This window comes from Cicer arietinum, chromosome 8 (assembly GCF_000331145.2).
Source record: "Cicer arietinum cultivar CDC Frontier isolate Library 1 chromosome 8, Cicar.CDCFrontier_v2.0, whole genome shotgun sequence".
NCBI classification, from domain to species: Eukaryota; Viridiplantae; Streptophyta; class Magnoliopsida; order Fabales; family Fabaceae; genus Cicer; species Cicer arietinum.
The window spans coordinates 22,464,082-22,478,921 of record NC_021167.2 but is presented as its reverse complement, the minus strand read 5'-3'; the positions used below and the strand labels follow the sequence as shown (position 1 = coordinate 22,478,921).

The window sequence follows — 14,840 nt, the reverse complement described above, 5'->3', positions numbered from 1 at the left end:
GTGGAAAATCTCACAGTTGTGAGGACTGTACGTAACCCAAGTTGGGTGAACTAGGATATATCGCTGCGTTGTATCTCTTCCCTTATCTATTTACTTTCAGTTTGATTAATTAACAGGTTAAAAAACTTAAACAGAATTACTAATTTTAACTAACCAAGATCGTTCTCCGTTTTCTAGTTAAAACCAATAATGTTCTCCGTTTTCTGTTTTCACAACCAGGATCAATCTTGAGTTATTTTCTTAAGTTTTTAACAGGAATTTTTAAAAGGTGCATTTACAATTCAAACCCCTCTCTCTTGTAAATCAACATTGTTACTTCAATTGGCATCAGAGCTCGATCTCTAGAAAGATTAAAAAACACCTAACAAGTGCTAGAGCAAAGATCTAGAAGAAAAAATGTCGAAAGCCAAATACATTGTTGAAGAAGGATCTTCGAACAGACCACCATTCTTTGATGGAACTGATTACTATTTCTGGAAAAATAAGATGCAGCTGTTTCTAAAATCTCAAGATTCAGGGATGTGGCGCATCATTACAGATGGATATTTCATACCAAGGGTTGATCAAGATGACTCAAACTCTGCTATGAAGAAAGAAGCAAACTGGACAGTTGATGATAAAATTAAGGTACTTCTAAATTCTAAAGCTCAGTTATTTTTATCATGTGCCTTAAGCAGGGAAAAAATTGAAAGAGTAGATGAATGCACAACTGCAAAAGAAGTTTGGGATACGCTACAAACTCATCATGAAGGAACAAGCCATGTCAAAGAAACAAGGATAGATATTGGCATAAGGAAATTCGAACTTTTCAAAATGCAAGAACGAGAAACTATTGATGAAATGTACTCAAGGTTCACAACAATAGTAAATGAAATGCGTTCTCTTGACAAAGCTTACACAGTTTAAGAAAGAGTAAGAAAAATCATTCGGTGTCTTCCAATCATATGGAGACCAATGGTAACAACTATAAACCAAGCCAAGAATCTTGAATCACTTCCTCTGGAAGAATTAATTGAAACTTTAAGAGCATATGAAGTACTGCTACAAGAAGACAAACCAATCAAGAAGGGAAAAGCAATAGCACTAAAAGCATCTCAAGAAAAATCACAGTACAAATAGAGGAAGACCTAGAAGAAAACGAACAAAAAGAAGCTGATGAAATTGCTCTTCTCACCAAAAGAATACATATAATGATAAGAAGAACATATCAAATCATAAAGGGATTTCAAAAAAAAAATCCCAAAACAGAAGTAGACAAAAGCCAAGTCACATGCTTTGGATGTAACAAATTAGGACATTACAAAGCAGAGTGTCCTTTAAACAAGAATCCACCAAAGAGATTTCCTTTTAAGAAGAAATCAATGATGGCAACATGGGAGGATTTAGAAGAATCAGAAGCTGAAGAAGATGAGGAAGCTAACATATGCTAAATGGAAAAAACAGAGGAAGATAAGGTAATAAATTCTGTACCATGTTATTTATGTGAGCAAATGGGAAAATAATTTGATAACTTGTTAAATGATTCAAATCTCCTTATTTAAAAATGTAGTTTCTTAAAAGAATAATTTCATAAAGAAAAAGAAGAAAAAGAAAAAATTCAAGTTAGGAATAATATGCTCAAAAACATCATTCAAGAATTAAAAGAAACGCAGAAACAAAATTTTGAAAAACAAGAAGGTTAAGAACGTTATCCGCTGAAAACAGAGAACATTCTCCTTAAAAATGAAAATGAACTTCTCAAAACTGATTTGTTAAATTTCATTAAAGCCACTGAAACTTTTCAAAAAATTATGGGATCTCAAATAGAAATCTTTGATAAAGCTGGTCTTGGTTTTAATCAAACTCAAAAAACAAAGTTGTATGAAAAAAAAATTGTACTAGAAAAATGGGAAGAAAAATGTAAAACTAGATGCTCATATTGTAAAAAACTTGGACATATGGAATTTGCTTGCTATTTAAGAAAAAGAGATGAAAATATTAAAAGCAAGAGTTTGATTAAAAAGGGAGATCGTTCTGCCAAGACAGTATTAGAAAAACTGGAAAAAGGAGAACATTCTCCAAAATGTTTTCAAAACGAAGAAAGTTCCAAAACGAAAGTTGAACCTTTTTCAGAAAAATTGAGAAAAGGCGAACGATCTGAAATTGTCTCTAAATCAAGTTTACAATCTTTTAAAAAACAGAGTATCAAATCAATTCCAAAATCAACAGTTAAATGTTCAGTTTGTTTCAAAAACATTCATGGAAAAACGATGTGTCATTTTAAAAAGAAAGAAAATTTTAAAACTAACTCCCAAGGACCCAAAACAATGTGGGTACCTAAGGCTAAACTAACGTCGTATGCAGGTTGGTTTTCCAAATATAAAGAGAAAGCCTTGGTTCTTGGACAGTGGCTGTTCAAGACACATGACAGGAGATAAAGACTGCTTTCTAACATTCATCAAGAAGGATGGAGGATCGGTTACTTTTGGAAATAACAACCAAGCTCAAATTAAAGGTAGAGGAACCATTGCTAAGACAAACTTTGCTCAAATAACTGATGTTCAATATGTTGAAGGTTTAAAACACAATCTGTTAAGCATAAGTCAGCTATGTGAAAATGGATGTGAAGTTATTTTCAAACCCAAAGTAGGTGAAATCAGAAAAACTGAAACTGGAGAAACTTTGTTTTCTGGAAATCGAAAGAAAAATTTATATGTTTTGTATCTTGAAGAACTACCTGACGAATCATGTTTTATATCAATCAATAAAGACAAATGGATATGGCATAAAAGAGCTGGACATATTAATATGAAAACAATCTCAAAAATCTCAAAATTAGATCTTGTTAGAGGATTACCAAAACTCAATTTTGAAAAAGATCAAATATGTGAAACATATGCAAAAGGAAAATAAGTTAAGAGTAGCTTTCATTCAAAAGATTTTTTAACCACAAACTGAACTCTTGAATTACTTCACATAGATCTCTTTGGGCCAGTCAAAACAACATGTCTAGGAGGAATGAAATATGGTTTTGTTATTGTTGATGATTTCTCAAGATTTACTTAGGTGCTATTTTTAAAACAAAAAGACGATGCATTTGACGCATTTAAAATATTTTGCAAGAAAGTACAAAATGAAAAAGAATCCAACATCATTTCTGTAAGAAGTGATAATGGAGGAGAATTCATAAATACTTCCTTTAAAACCTTCTTTGATGAACTTGACATTTCTCATAATCTTTCATGTGCAAGAACTCCACAGCAAAATGGAGTTGTTGAACGAAAAAATAGAACATTACTAGAAATGGCAAGAACCATCTTAGAAGAATCCAATGTTGAAAGGTATTTTTGGGTTGAAGGCATAAACACAGCTTGCTATATCCTAAACCGTGTATCCATAAGAAAGATCATCAACAAAACACCATATGAAATCTAGAAAAATAGAAAACCAAACATTTCTTACTTTCATATTTTTGGTTGTTATTGTTATATTTTAAACAACAAATATATAATTGGAAAATTTGATGCAAAATCTGATCAAACAATCTTTCTTGGTTATTCAACTGATTCTAAAGGATAAAAAGTATTTAATCTAAAAACTAATGTTGTAGAAATAAGTATGCACATATTATTTGATGAGTATGATGACTTAGATTTAAGTAAAAAGGATGAGGAAGAAGAAACTCCAATCGAGTTACAACAGCAAAATAGTTTGCAGAAAACATAGATTGATAAGCAATCTCCGTTTTATTCTCCACCAAAAAGTTGGAGAACGATTGAAGATCATCCTCAAACACAAATTATTGGAGACACGAATGATGGGATTCAAACAAGAAAATCATTCAAGAATGATGAAAACAACATGGCAATAATATCCCAGATTGAACCAAAATTAATTAAGGAAGTCATCATTGATCAATCTTGGATAGATGCCATGAAGGAAGAACTACTGCAGTTTGAAAAAAATGAAGTCTGGACATTGGTACTTGATCCATTAGATCAAACAATCATTGGTACACGATGAGTCTTCAGAAATAAACTAGATGAAGAAGGTAAGGTTATCAGGAATAAAGAAAGATTAGTAGCTCAAGGCTACAATCAACAAGAAGGTATAGATTATGATGAAACCTTTGCCCCAGTTGCAAGGTTAGAAGCTATTCGTATACTTCTTGCATATGCATCTCATAAGCTTATTAAATTATTTCAAATGGATGTTAAAAGTGCATTTTTAAATGGATTCTTAAATGAGCAAGTTTATGTGAAACACCCCCAGGTTTCGAAAATCAATCAAAACCAATTCACTTTTTCAAACTTACCAAAGATCTATATGGCTTAAAACAAGCACCAAGAGCCTGGTATGAACGATTAAGTTCATTCTTAATCAAAAATGGATTCTTAAAAGGAAAAATCGACACTACATTATTTAAGAAAACATAAAAGAATGACTTACTTATTGTTCAAGTATATGTTGATGATATCATCTTTGGATCAACAAATGAAAAAATGTGTGAAGGTTTCTCAAAACTTATGCAAAGTGAATTTGAAATGAGTATGTGGGAGAATTAAGGTATTTTCTTGGTTTACAAATTAAACAATATGACAATGGCATCTTTATTTGTCAAGAAAAATACATTAAAGATCTGCTGGTCAATTATAAAATGAATGAATCAAAGATCACGACCACTCCCATGCATCCATCTTCTTCTTTAGAGAAAGATGAAAATGGCAATTATGTTTTTGAAAAAGAATATAGAGGAATGGTTGGTTCTTTGCTTTATTTAACTACTAGTAGGCCTGATATAGTATTTGCTGTGGGATTATGCGCTCGATTTCAATCAGTACCAAAAGAATCTCATTTGACAGTAGTAAAACGATTATTTAGATATCTTGTTGGAACCACTAATCTTGGTCTTTGGTATAGAAAAGGTTCGCATTTTGATCTTATAGCATATTGTGATGCTGATTATGCTGGAGATAAAATTGAAAGAAAAAACACAAGTGGATCATGTCAGTTCTTAGGTGAAGCACTGATAAGATGGTCTTGCAGAAAACAAAACACTATAGCCTTATCAACAACTGAAGCTGAATATGTCTCAGCAGCAAACTGCTGCTCACCAGTTCTATGGATTAAAAATCAACTCGAAGACTACTTAGTAAGCCATTCCAGTATTCCAATTTATTGTGATAATACCAGTACTATAAATCTGTCTAAACATCCAATACAACACTCTATATCAAAACATATTGAAATAAAACATCATTTCATTCGTGATCATGTCAATAAGAAAGAAATCGAATTAATATTTGTTGATACTCAAAATCAACTTGCTGACATCTTCACTAAGCCTCTTGTCGATGATAGTTTCAATTTGATCAAAGAGAAACTGAAAATCACAAAAAATCCAAAAAATTCTGGGTAAAATCGGCTTCTGCAGAAAACGGAGAACATTTATCAATCTCCGTTTTTCAGATATCAGTCTCCGTTTTGACAACCAACATTCTCCTTTGAGTCATCACTTTTCCTCTCATACCAAAAAGGAAAATCTTGGCATTTAATGCATGTGTCTCTTTACCCGTAAAAGAAAACTGACACATCACTCCTGCCCCCAAAATTCTCTCATCCTTCCCAAGATAACCATTGTCTTTCTCTCACGTTTTTGACAAATTTCTCAACCACTCCATCTTCTTTTCCTAAAAAACAGCAAACAAAACCCTCAAACTTCTCATCTTCTTCCTCCAATCTCTCTTAGTCAGACTTCTCAACTCCCAAGCCATGGCACGCACAAAACAATTTGTAAGAAAGAACGCATATCCCTGTTCACCATCTTCATCATCCCCATCATCTGATTCATTTCAACGCTCACCTTCTCCACCACCACCACCACCTCCACCACACATCTCCTATGATACCTCATTTTCTTACTATCTCTCATCATCCCCTGAAACTAACCCTAATAATCTTCCTATCAATCCCAATCCCCTATCCACTGTTCTTCCACCACTATACACATGTCCTCCTCCTAATATTGCTCAAGATCCTCCTCATCTAAGAAAACCTATGATACCAAAAAGACGCTCCATGAGAGTTCAATCTAACATTGGAACTTCCAAAGCCAAAATAGAAAAACCCTTTTACTTCATAATCTCCGATTCTGAGACTGATGACTCGCCTGAAACTCCTCCTCCCACAACTGTTAAAGAAAAAGCACAACCCAAACCCATCACTCCTTCAAAATCTTCATTCTTTTCTGAACCCTCTCAATAAACTCCTCCAAATCAAAAAAGGAGATTGATCAAAGAAATATTTTCCTCTCTTCCAAAATCATCTCAACCTTCAACTCAATCCAAAAAGACCACGAAACTCAAAAATCCATCGCCCAATTCATAGCCAGAAACAAACTCAAAAATCCCCAAAGAAAGAAAATGCATGCACCCAAAAAAAATCTAAAACTCACTGAAACAACTTCTCTAGAATAGTCTCCATCTCCACAATGTTCCCCTATCCCAAATCAAGAATGTTCTCCAGTACGTATCCTTTTGCGCTCTCCACAAAAAGAACATTCTCCACACCCAAAACGCTCTCATGCTCAACCATCACATCCTCGAGAACATTCTTCTCCAAATCAAACACTTTCCCCCTCAACAAAATCCAAACATTCTCCCACTACGTCTTCACCCACATCTAACTCATATCAATCATCTCGACATACTAAAAAATCCAAACCAGACACACTCCCTCTCATTTCACCAAAATACTCAAAGAATTTCAAAGACAAATGGGTTCAACGCCCTATTGGAATAGGAAGAGTTTTTATCTTTGATAAACTGATAATTGATGGAAATGAAGTTCAACATCATACTGATGCTCTAGGATGGACATCATTCTTACAAACATATGAGTCTTATTATCCAGACATTGTAAGAGCTTTCTACTGCAATACCAAAAATTTCTCTGATAAATCCCTTATCATCTCCACCATTAAGGGAATTGAGATCAAGTTAACTCCAGACATCTTGGCTTCCATCATTCAACTGCCTACAAAAGGACCTTCTGTTTTTGGAAATCAATGGTACTCAGCTATGAATCTAAAAGTGACTGAGGTCTTCTCGGAATTATTTGAAGAAGGATCCACATGTTACCTCTCCACATATCTCAAACCCCTTCCAAAGGTCTTCAACATAATGAGCCAACATACTCTCATTCCTTGCAGTGGAAGTCATGAGTATGTTTCTGGCAATGACGCCTTACTCATCTATCACCTCTTCAACTTTAAACGTCTTAATCTTCCTCATGTGATCATTCAACACACGATCTATGCTGCCACGAAAGACTATAAGAAAAATATTGTTCCTTATGGAATGATATTAACTAAGATATTTAGGCATTTTAGAATTCCCCTCACCAATGAAAAATCACTCATTAAAATCTCCAAATTTTCCACAAAAACCTCTCCCATATGTGCAAAACACTATCTACACAACCAACCACCACTACATCATCCTTCCCAACCTCCTTGAAAAGAAAACGTTCTGCAAGACGAAGAACTGTCCCCATCTCTATTCCTTTCTCACCTCCAAAATCTGATCAATCATGAGATGCAGTTCCAGAAACTGCCCCAGAACATTCTCCATCAAACCGAGAACGTTCTCCATAACATTCTCCACAAAACCGAGAACGTTCTCCAGACAAAATTCCACCTTCATCAACATTCTCTGTTTTTCCTCAACCACCCACCTTATCCTTCCACTGATTTCCTCTCATATTCTCAAATCCTTCACTCTCCACCTCATGACTTTGGAACACTACTGCCCAATCCACATATAAGTGTCATGTCACCACTTTTTGTGTCCCCATAAAAAACAAGTTTCTCCATTTTTGGTATTAGCCAATTTTTTAACTTTCCAGAAGCTGCTGGCTCATTTGGTAAACCATCCACACCATATGGACCTCTCCCGTCCTCGGCTACCTCCTTTGGAACTGTTCCCTCCATCTCCGGTTCCACCATTCCATCCAACACTGTTGTTGCTGCCACCTCTCAACCAACTACTACATTCATACTCATCCTCGCATGGCTGAACCTTCAAACTCAGATATTATGGCTGCTCTTCAGACCATAATGGCACAACATCTTCAGCAAGATCATGAGACTAATTAGTTGAGAACTTGGTTCACAAAACAATTCACTCCCAAGCTGGGAATCACACCACCTCTACTTCTTCCTATTCCTCCTCCACAAGTTCCTAACCAAGGAAAATCCTCCTCATTTGAAGGATCATCTTTGTCTCTCGCATCTTAGTTGCTTTTCCCCTTACCTTTTTGTATGACAAAGAGGGAGAATTAAGTTAGTTTTTAATATATTTTTAGAATCTTTTTTTATCTAGGATTCTCTACATATGCTTAAAAGCAAACTGATGTTATGTATCTATTTTGAATTAATGAAAACAACTTTGTCAAAATTATATGCTTGTTTAAAATTCTGTCAAAATCACTTACTGCATTAATTGAGGGGGGGCTCTTAAGCTCTTTAGACTGGATATGAGAATCAAAATTAAAATCTAAATTAACATGTTTGTCATCATCAAAAAGGGGGAGATTGTTGAAACAAACTCTCAAATTAAAGTTTTGATGAAAATAAACAAAGGTTAATTAAAGATGTTAATTATGATTCTAAAATGTTATGTTAATTTAACTTGTGCTTTTGAGTGAATTAATTCAAAGATAGGAATAAAGCATAGCAAAGAAAAAATGAACAAACAAAATCAACAAGAACATTCTGGACAAAATGGAGAATGATCTCCAGGTTCAAGATTGATCGTCACAGCATCTTGACCAATCAATCTCCACTATTTCAACGAAGCTTTTACCTCTGAATTTTATACTAAGATCATCAGTACATGGCAAGGAACAAATAGGTTCATACCAGTAAAAGAAGGTCCTTGAATCATTAAAATAAAAGGACTCGAAACAGACCAGTTAAAAAAGTTTGGAAACTCTTCAGCAAGACTGTCAAGAAAGTTCAATCAATCTTGATCTGTTCAAAGATATTACAAAGACATCCACAATGATCAAAACAGGAACTTCAGATTGATTATCAAATCTCCAGAAAGATCAAACTGCCAAAACCAAATTGATAATTAATCTCCGTTTTCTGCAAATTCCAACAGTAATCCTCTTACTTCTACAAAGGTTTTAATCATTCTCCAAACTATTTTGGCCAGATTCAAAGCTCTAGATCGAAGTTGTATCATCAACGATTAAGTGAGAAGCGTCAAAGACATTTAAACTAGAAGATAAAAGGTTTAAAGCAAGGCTGTAATAGACTTAGTTAAAACAGATTCAAATCATTCAAAAGGCTGAATTATTTTAATTCGATATATTGGTTTTGGTCAAAACTGACAGAGCACTACCAACAACTCTTTTGACCATCATTAAATGCTTCTAAACACCTATAAAAGGAAGGCTAATATCCAGGATTAAGGCAGAAAATCAAGTGATGTTAATTACCACAAATCATTCACATTCACATACTTGAAATTCTCTTTTCCACAAAGAAGAAGCAGTTCTAAATCTTTACACTATATTGTGCCGCTACTACTGATTTATTTGTAAAGAATAAAATCTCAAACAAGAGTTGAGACATCTCAGATTCTATCAAAACAATATCATCATTATTGTAAAAACTCAAACTATAAGAGTTTAATTATATTTTGATTAGATTGTAACGAATCCTATCAAGATAGATATGTATTGTATTCGCTTTCTAGGTGGAAAGGAATAAGGCTTCAAACAGATCAGGGTAGATCTGTGCTGAGTGCTGTAAAATCAAGAAGGCTCTCTGTTTTAACCACTTAGTGGAAAATCTCACAGTTGTAAGGACTGGACGTTACCCAAGTTAGGTGAACCAGGATATCGATGTGTGGTATTTCATCCCTTATCTATTTACTTTCAGTTTGATTAATTAACAGGTTAAAAAACTTAAACATAATTACTAATTTTAACTAACCAAGATCGTTCTCCGTTTTCTAGTTAAAACCAAGAACGTTCTCCGTTTTATGTTTTCACAACCAGGATCAATCTTGAGTTATTTTCTTAAGTTTTTAACAGGAATTTTCAAAAGGTGCATTTACAATTCAAATCCCCCTTTCTTGTAAATCGACATTGTTACTTCAATTATGTCATAGTTATTGTGCTGAGTGCTGTAAAATCAAGAAGGCTCTCTGTTTTAACCACTTAGTGGAAAATCTCACAGTTGTAAGGACTGGACGTTACCCAAGTTAGGTGAACCAGGATATCGATGTGTGGTATTTCATCCCTTATCTATTTACTTTCAGTTTGATTAATTAACAGGTTAAAAAACTTAAACATAATTACTAATTTTAACTAACCAAGATCGTTCTCCGTTTTCTACTTAAAACCAAGAACGTTCTCCGTTTTATGTTTTCACAACCAGGATCAATCTTGAGTTATTTTTTTAAGTTTTTAACAGGAATTTTCAAAAGGTTCATTTACAATTCAAATCCCCCTTTCTTGTAAATCGACATTGTTACTTCAATTATGTCATAGTTATGAATGGTCATGGTACCATTTTGAGAGTGACTTTAATCGTCATATTGAGAGTGGCTTTAACTGTCATATTGAGGGTGTAATTCTAGAACGGTTTTCTACAGCGCAGTAGAACTCCAATATAGTGAATCTGAGTTGTTTTATCTTGGGAATTTCGTGTTTGATAGTCTGTTTTGCACAATTTGGACAGTGTCGCGAAACCTCTTAAAGAGAGCAGCCTAGTCCGCGACTCAACCCCATAATATCTTAGGTAACATAAATTGTGATTTTTAAATAGTTTTTTAAAACTCAAAATTAACAATATATATATATATATATATATATATCATCTTTCTATATATTCAATTATGTAAATAAATCAATAACAAAAAATTGATGTAAATAAATTATAAAATATAATTTATGAGAGAATAAGTTAATTTTATTATTTTAATATGCGTAAGAATTCCTTGACATTTAGTTTGACACCAAATCTCAATCTTCTATTTTATTTAATCCAATGTTCATAATTGTTTTCTAAATTAACTCGCGTGGACATTGTCATGTCATGATACATTTTGGTATGGAAAATTTGTACTTGGTCTGCCAGCTCACCTCCTATCAATGTTCTTATTTGCATCTTCATTCCTTCTTTGCTTAATTTCTAGTACGAATTGCAACTAATTTATGTCAAATTTAGTTCATCGGCTGCAATTGGATGAAGGTAGGTAGTTTAATGGTGGATTTAATGCAAGATACATCATATAATATAAAATTAGATAAAGATGTGATATGATATGGTAAGATCATGATAAGATAAATATTATCATATTATGTGTATTAACACATAATAATCAACAAAATAATAGCATTTTATTTTTTTTATGTATTTGGTACACATATCATGACATGATATAATATATATCATATTTAAATAAAAATTACTCTTGTGAAACAATTACATATTTTTTTTCTAAATTTATTTATAATATTTCTATTTTTATAAATTAACAAAAAATACTAAAAAAGTTTAATAGTTTTAAAAATTCATTGATACTACTAAATGAACAATTTCAATTTAAAAATTTCACGACTAACAAAATAATTCTATTATATATGTTAGATAAGCTAAATAAAGGTACGATATATATTATATGTAAATGACAAAACTACCCTTGCAAGAAAATTATATTTAATGTTAATTTTTTTTAATTAATATTCATATTTTTGTAATTTTTAATAATAATTTTATTTTTAAATATTCATATCAATTGGTTTTTATATTTTTAGATTATATGAATTACAAAATTAACCTTGTGATAAAATCATACATATCTTTAAAAATTAATGATTAATATATTTATTTTTAAATTTAATATCAAATTCGTTTTTAGTTTTTTTTAATTTATATTTATATTTTATTAAATTTTAATTTTTTATATAGTAAATTATATTTTATATGGATAAATTAGTAAATTATTGTTCTTATCATATCATATCATGCTTTCTAACCTAGCTCAAATTTAGGATAAAAATTTTAACTGAAGAGACAAGATAGGATAAGTTTTAGGATTAACTTATCATGTGCTGTTGTTTCGTTAAACACTAGTTTGAGACAAGATATGATACACTTATCCTATCCCGTCTCTTATCCTGCGCACGAACACAAAATAGACTCTTACGGTTTAGGAATATGCCAATGAAATTCTTAATCTTACTTGTTTTGTGTATTCTTTTTCAGTTTGAAAGAAGCCAAGACCTATTTTCCATCAAGGTACTTTAGAGAGTAAATATGAGAACATTGTCCTTCAACCATAATTTTCTATGTCTAATCTAAGTTGCTTGACCGTTCAACTTTCCTTTATGATGGCTCAGAGATGATCCAGAGTCTGTTGAAATTTGTTATAATGACATGGAATGCCTTGCCCCTGAAGGCTACTTAACATCGACTATCATGAACTTTTACATACGGTAAATCTATTTAGGCCCCTTCTCACCCTTCCTCCTTGCTGGTTCCTTTGAGTATTTTCGTTTTTGCAATGAAGATAAAAACACAATTTTGGTGCTTTCTTGTGTTACCCTCAAACTCATAGAACATGCTTTGGTGGAATTGTAAATGGAAATTCAATACGTGTTAGTTTGATTGGACATTGAAGACAGTTGAGCTTTTATGGTTCTTTGTAGAAAAAATTATGGGATGAAGACTCTAATTCAGCTTATCTTATACTTTCTGCACAAGTTATAAAGTCTTGGAAAATATTATCTTTTATGTTTTTATTTGTATCAAATTGCTCCTCTAATCAGTGGTGGATCAAGGATTTTATTTGGTGGAGGCAATAAAATACAGTTAATAATATTTCTACAGAAGACATTTTTTATATAAAATATATAATCTCATGACAAAAAATCCAAATTACCTAAGCCTCTTACAATTTTATGCATTCATTTAAAAAATCCAAATATTTATTAAGTGTATTGAGATAACAGAATATATGTGTTGGGAGCAATTTCCCCATAGACAGTCTTCATCATAAATCCACCATTGCCTCTATTGGTGATTCATGACATTAATTTTATCCTTCAAGCCTCAGGTCCAATTTGATTTCAAGTATATCCTAGGTACACCAAAATTGACATCTACTCTTAAATTTCAAAAGTTATGAAAATATATATTTTCTAATCTTATCAATTAGATTATACTGTCTTTTGGACTTTTGTAATGTGATAGTATCATGTCCTCTGTGATTGATATCTGGGTTGAGAAGCTATTCTTTTTGTTTATTTACACTGGCCATAACAACTGGAAATTTGATAATGCTCCAGTGGCTCATGAAATTGGTGTTAAGTCCCTGTTGTTGGGGTATATAGCTGAGCAACTAAAGTTCATGCTTGGTTTAAGAAAAAATGATGGTCGAATTTGGCTCACTTATTTTAATAAAACATATATCTTGATGCTGTTTTGAATTGAGCTTCGATTTTTCCCCAATAGCTGAACTCATTCACTTCTATTTACTCTTATTATCTACTGAACTATTTATGTTATCACTTTTTTAGTCCCTTTTGAACTAGTGACTCTGAAAACTTGAATCATTCTGCAAAACCATAATAATACTTTGACATGTTTTCCACATGTAGTTTTTGAGCTCTCTACTCATGACATTTTCTATTGGCTAGATATTTGCAGCAGCAAGTATCTCCGACAATATCTGACTACCATTTTTTCAACACATATTTCTACAAAAAACTTAAAGAAGCTGTTTCCTGCAAGGTACTTTAATCATCCTCCTGCAAGTTCATAGCTGTAATCATGTGCATGATGGAGATTGTTTTCTCTCAGTAAGCAGACTCTTAATTAGGATATAATGCATTGTTGATTGTTCTTCTTTTGCAAACATTGTAAGCCATTTGCTGGGGACTGATTTCTCTACTGGTTTCTGCCTTTCTGTGTTACTTAATGTGTTTTGCTTGGTAATTTTGGAGGTATATTTTTGAGATTAAGGTAGCTCATCACCAGAACATTTAAATGGTCGACCCTAAAACTTCCTCCTTTGGCTCCAGAAACTAGTATTTATATATATGTATAATCATATTTGGAAATTCGTTTGCAATTTTCCGCCTGTTGCTTTTTTGTGTTGTATGTAGGTATTTAGGACAGCCGCCCTTGCCCTTTCCCTTTCTGCTTTGTAGAATACAAGGCACGTGGAATAGTGCTTAAATATGATGAAAGAAGAATGTGGGATAATAGATATTATGAGAATAGATTGAGGAATTAGAAATTCGATGATGTGGGGTCAATGGAATTAATTATAAAATTAAATGGAAATTGGAGACAAATATCTGAGAGTAATGATTTGAAATAATTAATTCTGTGTGAAACAACATTAATCCTATATTTTTTTTATTAATATAATTATTTAACTTTGTACTGAAAATTTTTATTTAAGGAAAACTGTTCTAATAGACAATAATGTTTTTAAATTTTTGGGCAAAAAATGAGTTGAGAATCTGAGACGAATTCTTGATTCAATGCAAAGATGCCTTTGTTGTTGAAATTAATTCTCCTGCCTCCATCACATTACCTTCTCTTTGTACTTCATTGATATTTGTTCTAATTCATTTCCCATTGCAATGTCTAGACTGTATGCCAGACTTAGGCTTAAAAAATTAATCGTAGGTCAGGCTCATGGCTTTTAAAGCTTGGCCTAACCTGACCTATTCTCACCCATACTTAAGGCAAAACTAAATTGTTGGTACACCAAAATTTAGGCGGTGCGTCATTTCTTTCTTAAATAATAAACTTTTCTAATGATCCAGTATCA

The 14,840-nt window shown here is 32.5% G+C and overlaps 1 long non-coding RNA gene and 1 pseudogene across 1 annotated transcript; both read left to right on the top strand.

Moving 5' to 3' along the window:
- The first annotated feature begins 396 nt into the window (after positions 1 to 396).
- Positions 397 to 3,705, top strand: LOC140919102 (uncharacterized; annotated as a pseudogene).
- An 8,255-nt stretch (positions 3,706 to 11,960) lies between these two features.
- Positions 11,961 to 14,610, top strand: LOC101497293 (uncharacterized). Its single transcript, XR_001143185.3, has 3 exons — positions 11,961 to 12,295; positions 12,397 to 12,492; positions 13,696 to 14,610. It is a non-coding gene; the product is annotated as an uncharacterized lncRNA (long non-coding RNA).
- The last annotated feature ends 230 nt before the right edge of the window (positions 14,611 to 14,840 follow it).